At 44.9% G+C, this 24,918-nt stretch overlaps 1 protein-coding gene across 4 annotated transcripts in view; it reads left to right on the top strand.

Annotated features, from left to right (window-relative positions):
- The first annotated feature begins 1,198 nt into the window (after positions 1-1,198).
- Positions 1,199-24,918, top strand: part of GNB1L (G protein subunit beta 1 like) — an 82,600-nt gene continuing 58,880 nt past the window's right edge. Inside the window, exons 1-2 of one of the 4 annotated variants that reach the window (XM_053369490.1) lie at positions 1,205-1,304; positions 3,407-3,486. The gene's annotated coding sequence lies outside the window, so the exon portion shown is untranslated. Of the gene's footprint in view, positions 1,305-1,832; positions 2,175-3,406; positions 3,487-24,918 lie in introns of those variants that run through there. The other 3 variants (XM_053369486.1, XM_053369487.1, XM_053369488.1) reach the window with 3 other exon arrangements.

Here is a 24,918-nt window from a genome sequence, read left to right as displayed (position 1 = left end):
CTTCTTAGATTTAACTATGGTCCATCCCCTTATGACATTAGTCATTAGATCCACTGAAGTCAATGGATGTGACTTAAGTCTTAATGTCAATGAATCTACGCAGGACTTAGCTGGATACAACCCCATGATTCCAGTCCTCTTCGTTTTTGCCAAAAGGGCTGATTCACATAGGAAGCTCTCTTCTACAGAGTCAGACCAGACTCTATCTAGCTGAGTAATGTACTGCAAACTGGCAGTGACGCTCTGGGTTTGAGACTTAAAAGAATTTCACTGGAAGAATGAACATTGAGCCTTTTTTTGTGCAAAGTAGGAGCTCTGGGACATGGGTGGCGCTGTGGGTTAAACCACAGAGCCTAGGACTTGCCGATCAGAAGGTTGGCGGTTCGAATCCCCGCGATGGGGTGAGCTCCCATTTCTCAGTCCCTGCTCCTGCCAACCTAGCAGTTCGAAAGCACGTCAAAGTGCAAGTAGATAAATAGGTACCGTAAACGGCGTTTCCGTGCGCTGCTCTGGTTGGCCAGAAGCGGCTCAGTCATGCTGGCCACATGACCCGGAAGCTGTACCAATAAAGCGAGACTGGACCTAATGGTCAGGGGTCCATTTACCTCTAGGAGCTCTACCTTTTAGCGTGCAAAAGAATGCAAAGGCTACTGGACCTTTAACAATTGTGAGGAACAGTGAGGAGAAGAGGGAGATTCTACAGGTGCAGGCAGCTTGTCCTCCAATCTACACCTGGTTACAGAAAGGTAGCCGTGTTGGTCTGTCATAGTCAAAACAAAACAAATTTTTTTTGCTACTGGAAAGAAAAAAATTTTTTTGTTTTAATCTACACCTGGTGATTGATTGATTGGTTGCTTGATCGATCGATCTAACACAACTATTAAAAGCGCAGTGAGTGTGTCCCCCTTTTCCTTTTGCAACCGGCCACCTCCACCTACCTAAATGCCATAGCTGCCAATTAAATACCCCCCTCCCACACGTACCCCTTTGCTAGCGCCCCTATTAACACCTGCCCGCCCTCCCTCCCTCCCTCCAAAACTCCAGATTTGCAACATTCCTCAACGTTCCACCGCGCCGGGCTGCAGCCCAGCCGAGGAATCAAGCCCGCGCATGCGCCGCGGAGCAGGGAAAACCTTGCCGCAGAGGCAGTCGAGCCGCCCCGGAGTCCCTGTCACGTGACGGTGTTGTCGGCGCGCCCGCGCTCTCTCTCTTTCTCTGTGCTCCATGCGTAGCTCTGCGCCCTGCGTGCTGTGCAGCCGGGCAGGCATCGCCTGCAGATCGCCGATCGATCGTCTTCCTCATGGGTGAGGAATGCAATGTAGTTAGCGAGTGAGGGGGGATATTTGTGGGGAGGGGCGAATGGGGGCTCTTGTGCTTCAGTTAATGGGGGGGGGGAGAGGCCTGTTGGAGAGGAGGCCACTCTCCTATCCAGTAAGGCCTTCTTTGGATTCCCCCCACGCTCCGTAGTTATGGTTTTAACAGCTGCAGAGCAGGTTGAAATTCAACCGGTCTAGCCTTGCCTGTGGTGAGGGGGGTGGGCTTTGACGCTTCCAATAATGCGGCACTCTTTGGATACTCCTCCCCCTCTGGCAGGCCTAAGTTAGCAGCTGTGAGGCAGGCAGGAACCCAACAGGTCAAGCCTTTAATCTTACCTGGTGAGGCATGCTTTGGGTTGCATGGGGAGGGTCCACCCACCCTCATTTGGCGTGGCCTTTATTTATTTTTTATTTTCAAAATATTTTTATTAATTTTCCATTTAAACATATATAATCACATCGTTATTATCCACTTTACTTCTTTGGCTCTTACCTGTCGACTTCCTTCCCTCCCACCTCTTGGCTTTCAAAACTATCCTTTATATCACAGCATTATATATATTTTCCAATTCTAATGTAACTCATTACTAAATACCTCAAAATTTAAATAAATATAGAAAGGTAAAAAACACTTCTCATTACAAGTCTTCAGATAACCCTACTAGTGTTGTTAATTGCTTACAACGATCTTTCAAATGTTGTATAAATTTTCTCCAGTCTTTTTCGAATACTTGATCGTGCTGGTTTCGGATTTTCCCTGTCAGTTCCGCAAAGTCCATCATTTTCACCTGCCGCTCTTCTTCCGTTGGTACTTTGGCATGGCCTTCAACAGCTGGAATGCAGGGAGAAATTCAACAGGTGCAATTTCCTATAGAAAGGTTGCAGTATTATAGGGTGGAAGGGGGCTTGATGCAGGGAATTCAACAGGTGTTGCCTTGCCAGCAGGGAGAAGAGCTATTTTATTTGGTAAGGGGTGTTCTTTGGATTCCTGCTGGCAGAGCTAAGTCTCTTGCAGCCGTGGAGCAGGAATCCAACAGGTAGAGTTGGCATCTTTACTGTATATGGCACAGCGCTCTTTCGACTGCATGCTGCCCCCTTCCTGCCCGCCCAGTGATGCAGAATGTGAATACCAGGGCAGGGAATGGAATGGAATAGAAAAGGAAATAAAAGCAGCTAAGCAACTCATAACATAAGCAAAAACACATAACACAACACACCATCAAACAAACAGGACAGCTAAAAACAACAGAGCGGGTTGAACAATGATCAGCTTACAAAACTTAAAATGCCTGCACAGATAAATATGTCTTAGCCTGGCATTGGAAAACTAACAATGGTGGCGCCAGACATACCTGAAATGGGAGGGGTGTTCAACAGATGGGACACCACAGTGGCTTTAACGGCTAAAAACCCAACAGGAATTATTTCCCTTCTAGATATTCTGGGTGAGGGCTTTCCAGCATAAAATGAGAAGGATTCCTCCATCTAAGTAAAATAACATTAATACAATGATAAAGAAGCTTAAACCCAATAGTGAACTGGTGGTAACCTTCTGCACATTGATGCTTGTGACTCTCATGCTTTCACAGTGTCAGACAAAAGCCTTTTCATTTTCCCAGGCTTTTAAAATGTTAGATCATTTGTTGCATTGACCATGTTTATTATTTTTCTATTATTTGTTTTACTGTTGTCGTGTGTGTGTGTGTGTAAAAACTAAGCTTATATGGTGGGTGGGGAATAATTTTCTTAAATAACCAAATAAAGATACACCCTTTGAAGGTGAAGCTGTGTTTCTAACAGGAGTAAGCAAGGCAGGAATCCAAAAGGTGTGGTCTTTCCTTGTGAATATAGGGTATCGGGCAGGATTTGTTGCTGAACCTGTCCCTCCTCCCTAGCATTTTCCCCTTGCCTTACCAACCGAACGCTGGGCAAAAATCCAACAGGTGTCATCTTCTTCATTGACATACAGTGAATTTCTGCCTGTCCCTTGATGCCAGTTAAGAAACAGGAGCACTTGCAGAAAGTGAATCTGGCGATCAGGAGTGATAGTGAACGGTTCAATAGCTAATAGATAACTTTCCTTCTTTTAGACAATGCATGTTTTCTCAAGTGTGTGAGAGAGAAGGGAGGTTGCCTCTTCAAGGACTAGTACCTGCCAACTACAGCTTCTGTAAGTATTTGGGTTTTAAATACTAATGAACCTTTTTGCAATTTTTAAGCTATCTGCTAGTCCACAAGAACACAAGAGCCTGTTGACACTGGCGGAGGAAGAGGCGTGCAGGGGGAGCACATTGCCCCCGGGATGCATGCCAGCCCCGCCCCCACCTGCTCTCCACCCCCGCCGCCCCCCATGCCAGAGCATGAAGCTCCGCCAATGCCTGCTGAATGAGGCCAGGGGCCCATATAGTTCGCCATCCTGTTCTCACAGTGGCCAAGTAGATCCTTCTGGGAAATTCTCAACTGGACCCAGGCACAAGAGTCTCTCCCCCCTGTAGTTTCCAGCAATAGGTATTCAGAACAATTACAGTAGTACCTCAGGTTACATACGCTTCAGGTTACATACACATCAGGTTACAGACTCTGCTAACCCAGAAATAGTACCTCGGGTTAAGAACTTTGCTTCAGGATGAGAACAGAAATCGCAGCGCAGCAGCAGTGGGAGGCCCCATTAGCTAAACTGGTGCTTCAGGTTAAGAACAGTTTCAGGTTAAGAACGGACCTCCAGAACGAATTAAGTACTTAACCCGAGGTACTGCTGTACTGCCTCCAACCGTGGAGGCAGAGCATAGCCTTGTCCCTCATGAATTTGTCTATTCTTCTGTTAAAGTCATTAAGCTGGTGGTCTTGTTTTAGGCCATTAAGAGATGGGTTGATTCAAAATATTGTTTATTTATAAAAAATTGTTTATAGATTGCAGTTTAATAAACTATGTGAAAGCAGTGTACGGCAAAAATATGTAAGACCATACAATGAAAACTACATAAGAAAGTTAAAAACAGGCATCAATTAACCATTCTGGGAATATGTATTTTTAATTTCTTGCATAGGTCTGGCAGGATGGAAATGTTTTCAGCAGGTGTAGAAACAGAAGGTGCCGTACCACCCTTCATCAATATGATCAAGGATCAATAAAAATATATTTAGATTTTTATTAAAATATTTTTAAAAAACCAATGAAACAGAGAATTGAAATAGTAAAAATTATGTCAAATTCCATCTATAGCAGCCGCTTAAATTATAACCTTAAGCTTGGTATTAATAACCAACAATAAGTGCATGAGCAAATAAGTCTTGCTTGGGCACAAGTGAGGGGCCACCACTAAAAAGGCCTGTCCTTGTGTCGCAACCATATGCAGCTACATCAGAGGGGGACACACAGATAAGGGGTTCAGATGAATGCAGGTTCTGTGTACTCTCTGATGCACTTCCCTGCCTGGTCATGTAAAGATGATTTCTTACTTGCTCCAGGCGAGTGGTTGTTTTCAAGCTTACAAGTAGGGATGCAATAATATTCCTGTAGTTTTATCTGTTCATCAATTCTTGTAGCAGGCTTTGGGGGGGGGAATGCAAATTGCCCATGACCTGGAGCATTTCCTTTTTAGGTCAATCAGTTTGCTGATTTTTTGCCTCGTTTACCTGAGCTTATAATATTGCTCAGCGCACCTCATTTTAGGCAGCGAGCCAAGATAATAAGCGCATCCAAATGTGTAATTTTGCACAAAGCATCCTCCGGTGCCTTTGGGTCCTTTGCAAATAAGCAGGAACAATTTTTAAGGGATGTTTGGACATGCTGGAGACCAGCAAGGTAACTTAAATCAGGAGCAGTACATCAGAAGTACACCAGAATAGGTGTGCACACATATGATCAGTAGTGGCTGGGGCCCATTTGGACAGGCAAGGAACCCAGACAGTAGGTGGAGCCAGAGGCAATGGCAGGCAGAGCCAACAAATTCTACTTTCATCGCCACCCTCTTCCCTCCTGGGTTCTAGAAGGGCAACACTGAGACTCAGGAGGTGAAAGCTGTCAGGCAGGGCCACCCCAAAGACCTTTTTGCAAATAAGAAGGCGGACCAGCCTCCTCTGGGTGCAATGAAGAGTTTCGTTTCAGGCAGCATTCTTGTCCCAGTTCGGAATTATCATCTTAAGAGCACTCCAAACCCCTGTGCAGAAGGTCAGGGGAAGAAGGAAAAAAACCCCTCCTCTTTTGCTATGCCAGCTTTCAGGTTGAAACACCCTTTTCAGGGATTTGTGCTATCGCCATCGACAATGCAGCTGGCTTCTGGGTGGGTGCATTGATCAACTCCCTCACTGGTTGAGGCAGCGCAGTGCAGAGGGACCCCTCTATCTCAACTAAATATCCTCCAGCCTGCCCTAGGCTACGGTCCTAAACACATGTGCTAGGAAGATCCTCTGAACTCTGTATTTCTATGCAAGCATGCATGGGATGCGGCTGCTAATGTCATTTATTTCACAGTAGGAGAGTTTGGGCAATTGTATCTTGACTGGTTTGTTCACTTGCACTGCGAAGGGAGGAACAAAGAGTTTACTTGGGCAGGCAAAAGGCTCATTCATATTTCTGCTTATTAAGCCGAGATAAGGATCACTTGGATGTGGTTAACAGGTTACACTGATGCAGGCATTTTGTGCTAAGGGAAAAAAACCAGTGTTTTGGAGGGTAGTAGTGTAAGCAGGTACAGGGTTTTTTTGGGGGGGGGGTTTAGCAGAGCCCAGTCGTATGTCCATTTTAGTTGGAGGTAAGTCCCACTGGGTTCAATGAGGCCTCATCCTGCGTAAAATGTACCACTGCACTTGCACTGTGCAAATATCCTATGCATGTTTTTAAATGTTTTGCTCAATACAGTTTACTCCCTAGTCAATGTACTTGGGTTTTAGTTTAAATATCTTTGATCAATAGGGTCAAAAGCCTATGAAATGCTGATGGATATGCAAACCAATTTTATTCCTGATTAAAACAGCTGGTTTGGACTATTACAAATGCAATTTTTGTAGACGTCTTGAACTGGCATCATTAGGGCTCCAGAGGGCAACATGCTCTGCTAGCAGCTGGTGCTTGGGATCTTTGTACCATGAGATCATATCAAACCACCTCCCAGATATTTAATCTCAGTGACCTGTAAATGCCCAAACAAGTGACCCACACCTTATAATTTTGTGCAATTTGAATTTGATGGTCTCTCTCTCTCTTTTATGACTCTTGAATGCTAACCGCCAACCCTGTGGTTCAAGACCTTGCTGAAAAGGGTGGAGTTAAAGAGCAGTATTACCATCCAGGCAAGAAAAGCCCTTCTAAATTCCATTGATCTCAATGGGAGGATTAAATATGGGCTTAGATTGCTCCGTTTGAGATTGGTGGAACTTGAAAGGCTTGGTCCTCAGTATGTGTTTTCATGGTGAAATGGTCAAATCACTGCTTAGAGAGTATTGTAGTTTAGGAGGAGATGAGAAGTAGAGTATTGCTGCTGTAGTAAGCAATTAATTTATTGGTGATTTAGAGAACAAACTTCAGATTATGTTTTTGAACCTAAGAAGAGCCTGCTGGATCAGACCAATGGTCCATGTAGTCCAGAGGTCGGCAGGCTAAGGCCCATGGGCCGGAAGCGGCCCATGAGGGTTTCTTAACCGGTGTATGAGCCGCCCCTGAACCTAGCCGCCCGCTTGGCGAGTCCCCATGTGCTGTGCTAAACTGGCACAGCGCGGCATGGGGACTCTCTTCCCGGGGCTCCAGAAATTGCTTCTGCGCATGCCCAGATGCCGGAAATCGCGTCTGCGCATGTCTGCGGTGCTGGAAATCACTTCTGCGCAGGTGTAATTTTCAGCATCTGGGCATGCACAGAAGCGATTTCCAGCGCCGCAGACATGACCAGATGCGATTTCCGGCATCACACTGCCCTGGTCTGGCCCACAGAGGATCTCCATGGGAGTGATCTGGCCCATGCCCAGTAATCCTTGCCGACCCCTGATGTAGTCTAAGATCCTGTTCCCAGATGCCCTTGGGAAGCCTGCAAGCCGGACATGCATGCAGCAGCATTCTGCCCACCTGTGATTCCCGGGAACTGACATTCAGAGGCATTCTGCCTCTGACAGTCTAGGTGGAACATTCTTTCCCATTGACAAGAGACCAGCTGCTGCTGGTTTGAGCTGCTGAGAACTATAGGCCAAAACATCTGAAAGGCACCAGATTGTGGGATCTAATTCTGTTTTTTTTTTTTTAACTTCTTTTTATTGAGTTTCATATAAGTAACCAAAAAAAAAAAAGAAATAACTTCACAATTACAAAAAGAGAGAAAAATACAAAACAAATATCTAAACATAACATAAGTATTATCTATTTCCGTTACAATTCTTTGTCCTCACAATTATCTCTTTATATCTCAAGAACTTAAATCATTCTTCTACGCTCTATTGACCTCCATCCCTCCCGCTTTCAGGCTTCTTAATATACATAATTTATTTTCCCCGCAGCTAATAATTGTTAATAGTTTACACGTCGTAAGGTTTATATCAAATCTGTTATAGTTTTTAGGCTTCTGTAATTCCCTTCAATGTATATCATAAATTTGTTCCAGTCATTAATAAACTTTGTATTTTTTTGGTTTCTGATTTTTTGAGTCATTTCTGCAAGTTCAACAAATTCAAATAATTTTGTTTGCCACTCTCTAATTGATGGGATATCTTGATTTTTCCAATTTTGGGCAATTAACAATCTGGCGGCAGCTGTGGCATACTGAAATAATGTCTTATCTTCGTTTTTAACTTCATCCCCAACTATCCCTAGTAGAAATGCTTCCGGTCTTTTAGGGAATGTATATTTAAATATTTTTTTTAACTCATTATAAATATATTCCCAATATTTCTTCATTTCTTCGCATGTCCACCACATGTGGAAAAAATTACCTTCTTTAACCTTGCACTTCCAGCAGTTCTTATTCCCAGTTTTGTACATTTTCCCCAACTTTGCTGGGGTAATGTACCACCTGTACATCATCTTTTCTAAATTTTCCCTGTGTGTTACACAAGCTGTAAATTTCATTCCACTAGTCCATAATTTCTGGGATCTAATTCTGAGTAGACTTGTCTAGGATAGTGCTGTAAACACTGCAGCCTGCCTTTGTGATTTGGTCCCCAAAATTTTGTAGGCTGGCCATAGCTTACAAACCTTACCAATTACTTATGAGCTTTGGATAATCTCTCTCTCTTTTTTGTATCTTTTAATATTTGGGGTTAAGCAATGAAAACAGTAGTTGAATGGGGTGCTGATCATACAGAAAGACTCTGTTTATTATCTAGGAACATACCGTACTTTTCCATGTATAAGACTATGTTTTTTCCTTTAAAAATCATGCTAAAAAGTGGGGGTCATCTTGATTGGTTGCTGCCACGGCTGTCATCGGCTATTGTGCGTGTTATTGGTTGCTGCGTCAATGGGTGGTGTTGACTGGCTGACGCTCTGGCAGTTGGGCGGGCGATTGGCAGCTTCTGCTGGCGATGGGACAGATGGGAGGTGGATTTTGTGACGTGTGTGTGGGCAAGCGATTTTCGGCAATCCCCCCTGAAGAAAGCTCAACAACTCTGTGCCATCTCCCCCCATTTTCTTAAATTTGAGTCCCCCCAAAATAGGGGGTGTCCTATACATGGAGGCGTCTTATAGATGGAAAAGTATGGTATATACTGAATCAGATTGCTGCTTCGTCTTGCTCAGTATTGCCTACCTAAATTAACAGGATTTTCGGCAGGGGTTGCTTCCAGCTTTACCTGAAGATGCCAGGGACTGAACCTGGGATCTTTCGCATGTGAGGCAGAGGCTGTCCCACCAAACTTTGCCCCCTTCCCTACAAAGTCTATAAAGTTATTGTACTCCACACACTCGTGCTTAGCATATGAGGGCATTTGTCTGAACACAGCTTCTTCATTTATTTAAATGTAACAGCATTATTCAGTCACTGTAATATTTTCTTCATAACCTTAAATCATTGTCCCTCACACGTTGTTAAGGTTCCTAGCCAGACGTTTTCCTGTTCTTTCTGTATAAACCATGAATTGCAGACACTATTGTATTGCGTATTCTCGTGTCTTTTTATAGAATTTCTTTTTTGTCCCTCAGGGTGAAGATTTTCCATAAGCTTATCCATAAAAAACACACATAGATCTGTTTCACTGGCAGCCTAAAAACTGTGAACCAGTCAGCTGTAACGAGTTGGCTTTTGTCAAGAAAAAACAACTAATTCTCAGGATTCCCTTTTCCAAGATAGATGAATGTGCTCTGCCCCTATTGGAGGAGGAGTAAGTTCTGAGCGGTGAAAAAGTCAACACTCAAACTTTCCCCCTTTCTCTCTTTTTTGCTTATATATATAAAAAAGTCACCATCAAGTGGAAATTTGCATAAATGTCCAATCTAACCCAAGTGTTTTTTGTGTTTTTTTGGTGTGTGTCTGTGTGTGTATAGGATCTGAAAAGGAAGGAATATTACTTTGATCCAACACACCCAGATGGATGGATTTACTGCTTCTTTAATATTAAAATGTTGATGTATGAAAAAGAATGAGGTTGGCAGGATGAGTCGAGGGTTTCGAATTAACACAGGCTCAACATCCATTGTTTAAACTCCTGAGCCGTTTCAAAATTATGAGCCTCTCTGGAGCAGTTAAAGTGATCCCCCTAAAAATGAGAATAAAATGAACCTATGAAAACACTTTTTAGCTCTCGATCTTCCTGAGACTTGAGGACAAATTTTGCTCCCAGGAACTTTGTTTCAACATGGACAAAAGTGGGTTCTGAGGGCTTTAGTTTGGGCATACACAGTGGCTGCATTTTGATGGATCTTATGCTGGTTCTGTTAGTATTGATGTTGCGGAGGTAGCTGGGGAATGTTCTTTGGGGGCAGAAGGGTTGGCGCACCCATAGCTCCCCCATAGGTGTTAGAGGGAAGCACCCAGCTCACTTGGAGAGCACAGATAGTGGGACCAGAGGCAAAAGTGGATGGCACAACATGTGCAATTCTTAGCTGCTGTATTTCAGATACAAAAAAATTGCCAGATGTTTATATGACATTGTCTCCTCCATCTCTCCATTCTCATCCAGGCAAGCAAGAGATGTTATCACAGTTCAAGGACACGCTCAAGCCTGGCAAAAGCACTTAAGGCAAGCTTCCTTAACCTCGGCCCTCCAGATGTTTTTGGCCTACAACTCCCATGATCCCTAGCTAGCAGGACCAGTGGTCAGGGATGATGGGAATTGTAGTCTCAAAACATCTGGAGGGACGAGGTTGAGGAATCCTGACTACTGGTGGACCTAGGACTACTGGTGGACCAGGGACTGGGCATAAAGATCTCTGGATGAATCACATGATGATGTTTGAATGGGTGGTGTTTATGGGCTGTCAGTCATTCCCTGTCTCCTCCAGAAGGGTGAATTACCCAGCCTCTGCTGGCACCTTTCCAGACATCCGGCTCCACCAAAGTCAGGCAGCCCCGACCTGACTGCCTTCTTTCTTAGAACTAGTCTAGAAGGTGGCATTTGGCTATCAACTTACTGCTGCTTAGTCTGAGGGTTAAATAACTCAGCAGGGAGGAAGATGGCTACATAACTAGAATTGACTCTGCCTGTCATTTGTTATGGCTGCCCCTGTTGTTGGCCTTATACCCAGCCAGTCCCAATGAACGCCAACAACCACGAGTCTCAGGTTTACTGTCCCAGGCCAAATGTTTTCTGCGAGGATTGAGCACCCTCCCTGCTGCATCTTGTTCGGTACTTCAAGAGAAAGATACTGCCTTTAAAAATTAGGCAAGACTTTCCAAACCCACACAGCTGCAGCAGTTTCCCCAGGGAAGCAGTCTGTTCTGCAAGGCTGATAGTAGAAAGAGTAACCAGAGTATTAAGTGGAAGGCCAAACTTTGGCTCTGTGTTGATTAGAAAGAAAATCCTGGTTGTAAAAATAAATGAGTTTGATGCATTATTTTCCTAAATATTCTTTCCCCCAACCTGGGCCATAAATCTATTTTATGGTTCGCATGAGAGAGGGTGGAGAAACTCCTTTTTTATGTAATCTTCCCAGAAATTGAAAGGCACATGAGTTGGAATGCTCATCCAAAAATGCACAGCCAGATTAGGCTTTTCATTATTTTCCTTAGCCCAACAATATTTCACTTCATTTAGCCACTGGCTGACAAAGCTTGAGCTTGCTCCATGTTTTTCTGTATCACAGTTGGGGGACCCATAAGCCTTCCAGATGTTGTCGGCCTCCATCTCCCATCAGCCGTGGGCCTCCAAATGCAGTTGGACTTCATCTGTTCTGGTCATCATGGTTGGGGATGTGGGGAGTTTCAGTCCTACAACATCTGGAGAACCATAGGTTCCCCATCCTTGGTCTTCCATTGATTCTCATCTAGTGGGTCACAAGCTACACTGGGGTTGCATGCTGATTTAAGGTGACTGACCAGTGGAACTCGCTCCCACAGGAGACAGTAATGCCCACCAGCCTAGGTGTCTTTAAAAGAGGATTAGACGAATTCATGGAGAAAAAGGCTAGCCATGATGGAGGCAAAATCTTTTCTGAATACCAGTTGCTGGAAACTGCAGACAGGGAGGGTGATCTTGTGCCCAGGTCCTGCTTGTGGGTTTTTCCTAGGTATCTGGTTGGCCTCTGTGAAAACAGGATCCTGGACTACATGGGCCATTGGTCTGACCAAGCAGGGTCTTCTTACATTATGTAACCTTAGATATTTTTTTTCTTAAATAATTTTTGATGATGAGGAGGAGACAGTAAGAGATGGGACATGCTTAAATGCTTAAAAGGGGATCCCATGATGAAGATGGACCCCTGGTCTTAGAAAGTCAAAAGCTATTCATCCAAACTTGTTGCTTTCAAAGTCTGAAGTCACTGCTCGATGGAAACACGAGGCCTTTCCTAATCGCTCTTTGAATGTGTGCATTCATTAATACAGTGGTACCTCAGGTTACATACGCTTCAGGTTACATACGCTTCAGGTTACAGACTCCGCTAACCCAGAAATAGTACCTCGGGTTAAGAACTTTGCTTCAGGATGAGAACAGAAGTCCTGCAGCAATGGCACAGCGGCAGCAGGAGGCCCCATTAGTTAAAGTGGTGCTTCAAGTTAAGAACAGTTTCAGGTTAAGAACAGACCTCCAGAACGAATTAAGTTCTTAACCCAAGGTACCACTGTACAAATGATTCCTTGTCCTAATGAATCATCCTGACGCTGTGTGTTGTGATGGATTGTCTTGGGATAATTTGCCTACTTCTTAATATTATAGGTGTTTCGTTACACTTTGGGCCCAAGTGACTGCCAGTTTTCACACCTGGGCGAGGGTGTTGCCAGCTGAGCGGTTCATCCTTGTCATGCCGTTAATTATCCTTGGAGAAGCTCAGGAGCAGGGGTCAGCAAACTTTTTCAGCAGGGGGTCGATCCACTGTCCCTCAGACCTTGTGGGGGGTCCAGACTATATTTTTTTGGGGGGGGAGGTGAACGAATTCCTATGGCCCACAAATAACCCAGAGGTGCATTTTAAATAAAAGGACACATTCTACTCATGTAAAAACACGCTGATTCCCGGACCGTCCGTGGGCCGGATTTAGAAGGCGATTGGGCCGGATCCTGCCCCCGGGCCTTAGTTTGCCTACCTATGCTCAGGAGTATGCTTCTCCCCTCACCCTTTTCACTTCGGGAACTTTTTTGGGGACAACCTTTGAGAAGCCAGGCTCATAGCTCTTTCTCAGGTGTCTCTGTTTGCTTTATCAGACATTCAGAAATCAGAAACCCAACCATAGAATTGACACTGCCAGCATAAGTTGACTGAGCATAGAGGTGACGAGGCCTAAAAAGACTTCTGATATGACCGGTGTTTGGAACAACTTTTGTAACTACAGTGGTACCTCGGGTTAAGTACTTACAGTGGTACCTCGCAAGACGAATGCCTCGCAAGACGAAAAACTCGCAAGATGAAAGGGCTTTTGGTTTTTTGAGTTGCTTCACAAGACGAATTTCCCTATGGGCTTGCTTCGCAAGACGAAAACGTCTTGCAAGTTTGTTTCCTTTTTCTTAAAACCGTTAATACCCAGGGTGCATTGCTTGAAGACGTGCAGTTGCGACTTGACTTCAAGGAGCAACTCATAGCACGCGGTGTGGTAGCCTTCTGGAGAATGTTGGGGCCACTTCTTAAAATTACTGCAGACTTAATACAGTGGTGCTTCGCAAGACGAAAAATTCGCAAGACGAAAAAACTCGCAGAACGAATTAATTTCGTCTTGCAAGGCACCACTGTAATTCGTTCCGGAGGTCCGTACTTAACCTGAAACTGTTCTTAACCTGAAGCACCACTTTAGCTAATGGGGCCTGCTGCTGCTGCGTTGCCGCCGGAGCCCGATTTCTGTTCTCATCCTGAAGCAAAGTTCTTAACCCGAGGTACTATTTCTGGGTTAGCAGAGTCTGTAACTTGAAGCATCTGTAACCTGAAGTGTATGTAACCCGAGGTACCACTGTACTCTGAAGTAACTGAGTAGTTTCAGCTACATATGTCACCTTGAGCACATTGGTGGCAGGCTGGCTTAAACAAATGAATAAAGCACATGTTACAAGGCAAACACAGGGTTCCTTATGTAAGGGCCTGGGAAGGCTGAGCCAAGAGATTTTGCTGTCTGAGGCAGAAGAACAAATGTCACAACTCCCCGCAAAAGTTCATAGTAAGTCCCCAAGTTTTGGCACCTGAGGCCACCTACCTCTACCCTCAGAAGTAAAAATACAGTGGTAATAAATTTGCCCTTTCATGGTGCCAAAAACCAGTTGCCGAAGGCGGCCTCTTGACACTATCTAATAGTTGGGCCGGCTCAGGCCAAGGCATTTGAAAGAGATAATTGGTAGGGAGGAAGAGGGTATTTAGTCTTCTACCCCCACCCCTAGCCACCAAGTCTCCCCTGCAGATTTGCTCTCCCACCCTTGCCCATTTTAGCCCGTTCTTCCTGTGGCGGCTTGGCGATCAGAAGTAAGCCCAGTTGAGGGGAAAGTGTGTTTGAGGCTGGAGCATATGTGCAGATATGGTTGATGTGGTGGTGCGGGGGAGGGTTAAGCACCGCCCACCCACCAGTTCTCACTGACAAATGTCCCGCCCCCATGTGGGCGCTCCCTTGGCAAGTGCAGGTTTGGGAATGCAAGCCGTTCCGCCTGAAGAGCTTAAGCCAAAGGCTTATTACATGCATATTTCCTGAGATCATCCTTTCAGATACTTGAAGCAATTTATTTTTATGAGTCAAGAGATGTGATGATGAGGGATCCGGTCTCTGCATAGGACAAACCTTCCAACATCTTGAATGCCTTCCGAACAACTTCAGATGGATGCATTTCAGAATCCCTTTTGTTTTTTTAAAAAAATGTATATGATACCCATCAAGTAGTACAGTTAATGGAAATCGAAAGCAATGGACCAGTAACAAAATAGAGTTGTAAGGTGGTGATATGTTTGCCATCTCCAAATATCGGAAGGGCTGTCACATGGAAGATGGGTAAAACTTGGGTATTTTTGTTGCTTCAGAGCAGGGGTCAGCAAACTTTTTCAGCAGGGGGCCGGTCCACTGTCTCTCAGCCCTTGTGGGGGGCTGGACTATATTTTGGAGTGGGGGGGGGAGAACGAATTGCCCCACAAATAATCCAGAGATGCATTTTAAATAAAAGCACACATTCTACTCATGTAAAAGCACCAGGCAGGCCCCACAAATAACCCAGAGATGTAAAAACATGCTGATTCCCCGGACCGTCCATGGGCCGGATTGAGAAGGCGAATGGGCCAGATCCGGCCTCCGGGCCTTAGTTTGAGCCTACCCATGCTTCAGAGGATAGGAACTGTAACAATGGATTCTTATTACAAGAAAGGAGATTCCGACTTAACATTAGGAAGACAATACTGACTGAGAGCTGTTTGACAGTGGGACGGTTTACCTTGGAAGGTGGTGGGCTTACCTTCATGGAGGTTTTTAAACAGAGGTTGGAAGGCCATCTGCCAGGGATTCTTAAGCTGTGATTCCTGCGTAGCAGATGGTTAGACTAGACTCCCAAACCTTCAGTTATATGAGTCTTTAAATATAGTTATTATATATACTGCTAGAAAACAGAGTTTAGATGTCAGAGTGGAGAAGCATCTCCTGCCAGCAAGGTAAAGCATGTAACGGATCGATAAATCATCAATCAACACCCAAGCATCCATCCTGCCTGCGGAACTGAATGAAGCGAGGAAGAATGGAAAACTTGGGCAGAATGCAAATGTGGACATACATGAGCATTTGAAATCTTGTTTCTCCCAACTAGTTTTTGGTGCTGTTCCATAGCGGGTGGAGGCGGAATTAATTGTTCTTTAATTGCAGTGGGGTGATAGGGCTTGGCTTCTTATGCACACCCTGCCATGCTTATCCCGCGGCTAACCTCTCTGAAGATGGAAGATAAGCTTCCGAGTTTGTTCCTAAGAATGGGTGAGACTGTCACATATGCAAGGCCTGTGCCACAAAGCAGTCAATCTGGACTAGTTGGACTAGTTGGATTTGGCCCTGCTCTGCTGCCTCTGGTGGAGCTAAGTCCAGGGTCTAATGTGTCCTAGTTTAGTATTCAAATCCATCTTTGTTCCATCCTGGCACTCAACCCTTGATGGCACAGGAACATAGGACATTACCATTTCCCAGGTCAGATGGGCCATCTAGCGCAGCAGAGTTGACCCTGGATGGCAGGGTTTCTGGCAGAAGCCTTTCCCATTTCCTGCTACTGGGTCCTCCTTTTTATTTTTTTCAGCTGTAGAAGACTGTGATGGACCTGGGACTTTCTTCCTTCCTCTCGCCATATAGAGCCAAGATCTGTTGGCTCCTAGCAATCTTCTCCTTTTTGTTTTCATTTAAGAAGTGTTGGATAGGATGAAAGCATTCTCTGCAAATCCAAGCGAATCCCTTAGACACATTTTATTTTCTCATGGCCGTATGACAAGCTTCCCAGGATAACAAATCATTTTGTTTTAAGTGAGCAAAATAATCCTTTTTTTGAAAGAGAGAGGGAGAGAGGGAATCCAGGAATTGGCATGTATATGGAACATCCAGGTTGACTGTTCATCCGAGATTAAAAGGAAACGGCTGGAGTTGTTATCTCAGAAGGCTTTCATTCATCCTTCTAATTGTCTTCCTCCTTGGCATATGACACCTCCTTCGCTCTTGCGCTTGGCAGTGAGTTCATGGATTTGGACTCTAAAACCTCAAAACGTCTGGGGCATTGTGGAAAAAGTGGCCTACCTCGGACCGATTTGTGTTTTTCTTTTCTACGTGTTCTGTTCTCTGTTTTCATTTTTTATAAAGTTGACATTGGAGAAGCCTCTTTTCTCAATTTAACAATTAAAGGACTCGGTTGTTTCCTCTTCCATTCATGGAAGAAAAGCTTTTTATAGCAAGTTTTTCCATTTGCGATCGCACTTCCTTGCGAGACCTCCATCCTCCCCAAACAAAACGATTGGAAACTTTCTCTCGCATTCCTAAATGTTGGGTCTGCTCATAAAAATGACTCCCTTTCCAGCTTGGAGACTTATCTTCTGGTGTGTTACTTGTTGCTTATTTCCCTGTATCTGATTTTTTTTCCAATGCAGAGGTTTAATGAGTTTACAGATTGGAATGGGTCGACTTGTACAAACCCATGCTCGGTTGATCTTCTGAATATCCAAGATTTATTAGCGGGGTGGGTGGGTGTGAAAATTAATTGGTTTGCCTTTTTTAAAAAAATGTATTTGTCTTACATAACCCCATTAAATTTACTGTAATTAGTAATTATTAAAATTAGTTGATAGGTTAATTAGGATTCTCCCTGTAGGGATGAACAGCTAGGCACATTGCCTTGACACCCATGAGCGAGTTCAGTTAAAAGGCAGCACTTAAATCACATAATTTGTAGGTTCTTCTCCCATCTGTGAACCAGGGAAGTGCCAGATGCCACGAGGCAGGCATAGGCAAACTCAGCCCTCCAGATGTTGTTGGACTACAGCTCCCATCAGCCTCAGCCAACATTGCCAACCATCAGGGATGATGGGTTCTGTAGTCCAGGAACATTTGGAGCAGGGTCTCTAGCTGGTTTTTGGACAGCAGCGCCCATCATCATGAGCTAGCAGGACCAGTGGTCAGGGATGATGGGAATTGTAGTCTGAAAACAGCTGGAGACCCCAGTTTAGGAAACCCTGATCTAGAGGGCGACAGGTTGTATGAGTGAGAAGTCAGGGCCTGGCTCTATACATGTAGCAGAATGAGGTGTGGCATGCATTGCACCATGGCAAGTGAGAGACCTTGAGGACTTCCTGATCCCTGATGTCCCTGCCCGATCCCTGATAAATAAGAGCAAAGCATTTTTCCACTTGCATAATGGAGATGTTTTCTGCTGAGGCTCCATAAAACCGCTGTTGGGAAGGTTATTTAGGTAGCGTCCTTAATTGCAAGTAGCAAAACTGCGGTGGAAACTTTGAATCTATCATTAAGAGTTTAATGACGCTTCCTCATGCTCCAGATCCAGGAGATCAGATGTTTACATCTTCATCTGTCAGCCAGCTGCATGGCGAGTTATTGCAGCATGTTTCTTAAGTGTCACTTTCTATTAAGTAACGTTTCAGTTTGGTTCACCAGTTGGCGTAGTTATGTGGTGGGTGTGGAACCTTTAATACAGCCTAGGTTGAAATTCTGTGTTTCTGCATAGAGGGGTGTTGGCAGGATTTCTGGCAGAGGGAGCTAGCCGTCTAATCTGTGCTGCAGTGCCCCCTCCCAGGGTGGCCAGAAGTGGTACTGCGGCTCATCTCTCTTGACTCGCCTCCCCTTGTTTTTGCCTGATCATCGGCTGCCAGCCTGCCTTTGCACTAGGGTGGTCACTAAACGCATCGCCCCCCAAAGAGGAGAAAAGCAGGTGCAGATTTGCATAATCTAATTTTTATATGCAGGTGCAAACTAAGAAGCTTCAAAAGAGAACTGAGAAGTTAAAGAAATCTCACCATAATGGGAAAAGACCGTGACTGGGTGAGCCACATGCTTGCTTGGTCTGTTGCTCACTGTTGATGAAAAACTTTATTTATTAAATTTAAATACAACACATTAAAAGTGCTTTTGAAAGAAAGTGAAGAAAGAAGGGGGAGAGGAATTTTTTTGATAAAGACCCCTGCTCTCACTTCGTGGAGTTCTTCATCTTTAAGCCAAAGGAGACAACTCTTCATTTCTTGAATGGCTTCCCAACACAGACATTGCTGCAAGTAACCAAGAAGGGCAGGCTGGGCGAGAGTGTCCGATTGGCTTTGCCACTGCACTAGTGCCATTCTAGCCTTGCCACTGCCTCACCCCCTCTCTCTTGGTTACCAGCCACAACCTCCATATTAGAAAACCAGCTAAACAACGCCCCACCCCCCGCCCTGCTGGTCTCTACTAATGACCGAAATTCTGCTTCGACCATGTCACTGTCTCCGATCCTGCTGTTTCCTCTGTGTTGGGTCTCCACCAGTGCCGGATTTACGTGTAAGGTAAACAAGCTATAGCAGGGGTGTCTGCTAGCCTGCTCCCTAAAATATCACTGGTTTGTTTGTTTCTATATACGGTACAGTGGTACCTCTGGATACGAATGGGATCCGTTCCAGAGCCCCGTTCGCATCCTGAAGTAAACGTAAGACGCGTCTGCACGAGTCGTGTTTCACCGCTTCCATGCATGCGCATGATGTCATTTTGAGCGTCTGCGCATGCGTGAGTGGCGAAACCCGGAAGTAATGCGCTCCGTTACTTCCGGGTCACCGTGGAGTGCAACCCAAAAATATTCATTCCGAAGCTACTTCAGCCTGAGGGAGCTTACGTTCTGCATGTGCAAATGGCTTTAGATACCCATTAGGTCCATAAATTACCTTATAGCATATATTCAACACAGAAAAGCAGCGACAATTTGTTGTTGACAAAGGACAGCTGGCCATTTAAGAGCCCCATTGCCATAGGTAGCTTAGGGCCTCATCAAACCTAAATCCGGCCCTGGTCTGCACAGCCATTCCTTTTCCCCCTCCCAGAGTAACAGCTAAACAAGTGATTGCTAGACTTTTCTTTATGGATTGACTAGTCAAGGCGTGAGCAAGGCACATTTTGTGGCTTCCGCATTTGGACCTTTTTCCAGAGCTCTGTGCAGCTGCATGCTGCCACATTGCCCCTCTATGCCTTAAAGTCTTGATCCAGGCCAGGGGTCAGCAAACATTTTCAGCAGGGGGCCGGTCCACTGTCCCTCAGACCTTGTGGGGGGCCATACTATATTTTGGGGGAAGGTAAAATGCGGTCTTGACTATGCTACCACTCAGTGGATTTGTAACTGGCTGACTGACCGAACCCAAAGGGTGCTCATCAATGGTTCCTCTTCATCCTGGAGAAGAGTGACTAGTGGGGTGCCACAGGGTTCTGTCTTGGGCCCGGTCTTATTCAACATCTTTATCAACGACTTGGATGATGGACTCAAGGGCATCCTGATCAAATTTGCAGATGACACCAAACTGGGGGGGGGGGGGTGGCTAACACCCCAGAGGACAGGATCACACTTCAAAATGACCTTGACAGATTGGAGAACTGGGCCAAAACAAACAAGATGAATTTTAACAGGGAGAAATGTAAAGTATTGCACTTGGGCAAAAAAAATGAGAGGCACAAATACAAGATGGGTGACACGTGGCTTGAGAGCAGTACATGTGAAAAGGATCTAGGAATCTTGGTTGACCACAAACTTGACATGAGCCAACAGTGTGACGCGGCAGCTAAAAAAGCCAATGCAATTCTGGGCTGCATCAATAGGAGTATAGCATCTAGATCAAGGGAAGTAATAGTGCCACTGTATTCTGCTCTGGTCAGACCTCACCTGGAGTACTGTGTCCAGTTCTGGGCGCCACAGATCAAGAAGGACACTGACAAACTGGAACGTGTCCAGAGGAGGGCAACCAAAATGGTCAAAGGCCTGGAAACGATGCCTTATGAGGAATGGCTAAGGGAGCTGGGCATGTTTAGCCTGGAGAAGAGGAGGTTAAGGGGTGATATGATAGCCATGTTCAAATATATAAAAGGATGTCACATAGAGGTGGGAGAAAGGTTGTTTTCTGCTGCTCCAGAGAAGCGGACACGGAGCAATGGATCCAAACTACAAGAAAGAAGATTCCACCTAAACATTAGGAAGAACTTCCTGACAGTAAGAGCTGTTCGACAGTGGAATTTGCTGCCAAGGAGTGTGGTGGAGTCTCCTTCTTTGGAGGTCTTTAAGCAGAGGCTTGACAACCATATGTCAGGAGTGCTCTGATGGTGTTTCCTGCTTGGCAGGGGGTTGGACTCGATGGCCCTTGTCGTCTCTTCCAACTCTATGATTCTATGATTGTATGAATTCCTATGCCCCACAAATAACCCAGAGATGCATTTTAAATAAAAGGACACATTCTACTCATGTAAAAACACGCGGTCTGGATTCCCAGACCGTCCGCGGGCTGGATTTAGAAGGTGATTGGGCCAGATCCGGCCCCAGGCCTTAGTTTGCCTACCCATGATCTAGGCCAATCACGAATATTTCAGAGAAAATCTTGCTTGCTGACAATCATTACTTTTTAATGAAGTTTAATAGGGCATTTAGAAGGGCCTTCTCAGCAGTGGCGCCCTCCCTGTGGAACGCCCATCAGATATCAAGGAGATAAAAGAACTACAAACTTTTAGAAGACATCTGAAGGCAGCCCTGTATCGGGAGGTTTTTAATGTTTGACATTTTATTATGTTTTTATATGTGCTGGAAGCTGCTCAGAGTGGCTGGGGAAACCCAGCCACATGGGCGGGGGTATAAATATTATTATTATTATTATTATTGGTACCACCGCGGCTTAATGAATTACGGGGAATGTTTCATTTTTCTTTTATTGTGCCAAAAAAGCATAACAAATCCAAAAGCCCCAAATGCATCTAGAAGCACTAGCTGCAAACTTTGGGGTGTTTGAGTAGGTGTAATAAGATCACACAGACACATTCCATACCAAGGCCCTCCAGGGAATTGCAAATGTAGCAGAACTAGCAAAATACCTAAAAAGTTCAGCCCCCATAAACCAGCCAAGTTCCATAAAGATTATATTAATGTGTGTGTGTGTGTGTGTGTGTGTGTGTGTGTAATGGTGGCTTCTACAAAGGCAATTAAATGCATAGTTTATAGCTAATGCCCAAAATATCCAATTTACTTTTAAAAAGGAGTCGTGTTGCCAAATCATAAATGCAGACCAATAAGCAAACAGAGCCAAAGTTTGCTTTATCTCTAATCATCTCCCCAAACCCTATAAGACAGAGAGGTCTATAGAAGAAACCTATAGGGCAGGAGTGGGGGAACCTGTGGCCCTCCAGATGTTTTGCGGGAGAATATTCAGACTGATGATTGTGAGCGCCAGCATGCCCTGCAGCAGCCTTCCTCAACGTGGTGCCCTCTAGAGGTTGTTGAATGATAAATCCCTTCATCCCTAATCATTGGCCATGCTGTCTGGGACTGTCCACAGGGTACCAAAATGGGGAAAGACTGATGTAAAAGAGCACTTTGGACTAGGGCATGGCAGGCTTGGGTTCTGCACTCAACCATGAAATGCAACGAAAGTTGCCTTAGGCCAATCATACACACACACACACACACACACACACACACAGCCTAACCTGCCTCACAGGGTTGTTGTGAGAATAAAATAGGGTGGTGTATATATACACTAATATAAGATTCGTGAAGGAAGCTTAGGATATACAGTCGTACCTCGGATGTCGAACGAAATCCGTTTGACTTCCAAAACGTTCAGAAACAAAAGTGCAGCTTCTGATTGGCTGCAGGAAGCTCCTGCAGCCAATCGGAAGCTGCGGAAGCCTCGTCGGACGTTCGGCTTCCAAAAATAGTTCACAAACCGGAACAGTCACTTCTGGGTTTGCGGCGTTCGGGAGCCAAAAGGTTCAAGAACTAAGCTGTTTGAATACCAAGGTACGACTGTAAATGCAGACAATAAATAAGTATAGGTAAAAATAAGTAAATAACCCCTGGGCGGTTAAGTCCATTCAAAGGCAACTATGGGGTTGCGATGCTCATCTCGCTTTCAGGCCGAGGGAACCAGCGTTTGTCCACAGACAGATTTTCCGGGTCGTGTTGTCAGCAGGACTAAACTGCTTCTGGTGCAATCGAACACTGTGACGGAAACCAGAGCACACGGAAACGCTGTTTCCCTTCCCGCCACAGCGGTACCTGTTTATCTACTTGCACTGCTAGGTTAGCAGGAGCTGGGACAGAGCAATGGGAGCTCATCCTGTTGCGGGGATTTGAACCGCCGACCTTTTGATCAGCAAGACCAAAAGGCTCAGTGGTTTAGACCACAGCGTCACCCACGTCCATAAATTACCTATAAATAAATATAGCCTGCACTGTCAGGTTTTCCGTTTCATTCATTAGTCTGGTCAGGTTAAAAGCAAATATTTGCCTAATTATTAGTTTCAGGGGATTATCTGCATATCTGTCTCTTTACCTGTGCACTTTGCTGGTATAATTATTGAGCATTATTTTTTGGGGGGGGGAATCTCTATCATTGTTAAATGCATTTGTGTTTCAGAATTATTATTATTATTCATCCTCCCTTCATCCTAAGATCACAGGGCAGGTTACAACCTAAGAGCACAATATTAAATTATGTCTCATGTCATTTAATGGGAACATATAGTTTTGGAGCAAGACCAGGTAAATGAGCATAGGGTTGCAGCCTCAGATCTCATTGAAAAATCAGTGAGGCTTAGTTTTTTTGCACTGATTTGAAATGGCAAGAAAGCATAAGTAACTTAGACTGAGTTCAGTCCATTCATGGGGTGGGGTGGGGTGGGGGAGCAGTTTGCAAGCATAAACTCCATACATTGATGTGGGGAGAAAACTTCCCTAACCTCACTCAGAAAGAATGTATTACAAGATCTAATGTGCTTGGCACAAAGTACAACCATAAACCCTTTACATAAGGAATTTACATGTCCATAAGATTTTGCAATAGAGCTCCAGTTATTCAGTATGTAATTATTTGTCTCAAGGCTTTTTTTATATTTGAGGGCACTACACAATAAGCATTTTTTAAAATGGCCTCTCCTGCAAAACACATGAATAACTTAATCACACATAGTTCTAGTTCTGCAGTAGCAGGAGTCCATTTATGCACTGTTTTACCTACGAGGAAATAGCTGTTATGTAGAAAAATTCACAGGTCATAATGTAAGAAGGGTGGTCTTGTTCTGTGAACGAGCTTTGAGCTCATCGCCTCTGCCCTCCCCTCTCTTCCTCTGTTGCAGCTTCACGGAGGAAATTGAAGGCTTTTGCTTCTGTTTTAAACCAACTAGTTTGGTGTGATGTCTGAATCCAGACAAACTGCGGGTCAGGCTTTGTTAAGATTTACTGTAACAAACCAACTTCAAACCTGAGTTAGTTAGGCTGGTTTGTTTCAGTAAAACTATACAGTCGTACCTTGGTTTTCACACAGCTTAGTTCTCGAACGTTTTGGCTCCCGAATGCCGCAAACCGGAAGTGACTGTTCTGGTTTGCAAACTATTTTTGGAAGCCGAACGTCTGACGGGGCTTCCGACTGGCTGCAGGAGCTTCCTGCAACCAATCAGAAGCTGCGCTTTGGTTTCCAAACGTTTTGGAAGTCGAACGGACTTCCGGAACGGATTCCGTTCGACTTCCGAGGTACGACTGTAGTTGAGTTCAATCATAATTTAGGGTGTGAGCATAACAGTAAACTATGGTTAATCAAAAATGGAAGTGAAAACCTCCAGTCCCCTCCACACTCGTATGGAGTAGGGAGTTTGTGAATTATAGGCTCATTCATTAAATGATATTTTATTCTTAAGTTTGAATGCAGCCAGTGGTGGACTAATCCATGGGCGTAGGGCAGAAGGAAAACAAACCCAGAAAACACTTCCTCCTAGACAGGAAGAGCCATAAAAAGTTTCCTGTTTGTTCCTCGGGCAAAAGTCCCATCGCAGGGTGGTACTCATGGCTCTGGTATGTTTCACTGTGTGCATCAGCTCTGGCTCCTGGCTTCGTTTCTTGGATTGGACCTTCCCCCACCCCCTGGAATAGCTTCTGGATTTTGACACCCTTGACTGATGCCTACAGCTCAGTTTGGGTGACCCAAATCTCCTGCCTAAGAGCCTGGCTCTCCACTGCCAGTCAGATTGGACAATACTGGGCTGGGTGGACAAATTATCTGACTTTTGTAAGGCAACTGTGCTGTTTGGGTCGGATTCTGCACATGATTTGTTATGCCTCTTGCTGTCAAAAGGCTCCTTTGCTCTCCAGCTGGTTTCTCTCATCTAGAGCAAAGTGATGTCCCTACCTGGTGTCTTTCAAGGAAGTTCCAGTCTTGCTGACTCTAGGGGAGTTCTGTAAACTTTTTTGTAATGGACTTCGTCGGAAGGACAGAAAGATAGGCAGGGGGAAAGGGAAAGGACAGTAATATCACTGGAGAAGGGACACATCAGAAGAGGGTTTTCTCATACAGTGGTACCTCGGGTTACAGATGCTTCAGCTTACAGACT

This window comes from Podarcis raffonei, chromosome 16 (assembly GCF_027172205.1).
Source record: "Podarcis raffonei isolate rPodRaf1 chromosome 16, rPodRaf1.pri, whole genome shotgun sequence".
NCBI classification, from domain to species: Eukaryota; Metazoa; Chordata; class Lepidosauria; order Squamata; family Lacertidae; genus Podarcis; species Podarcis raffonei.
This window is presented reverse-complemented; position numbering and strand designations above follow the sequence as displayed.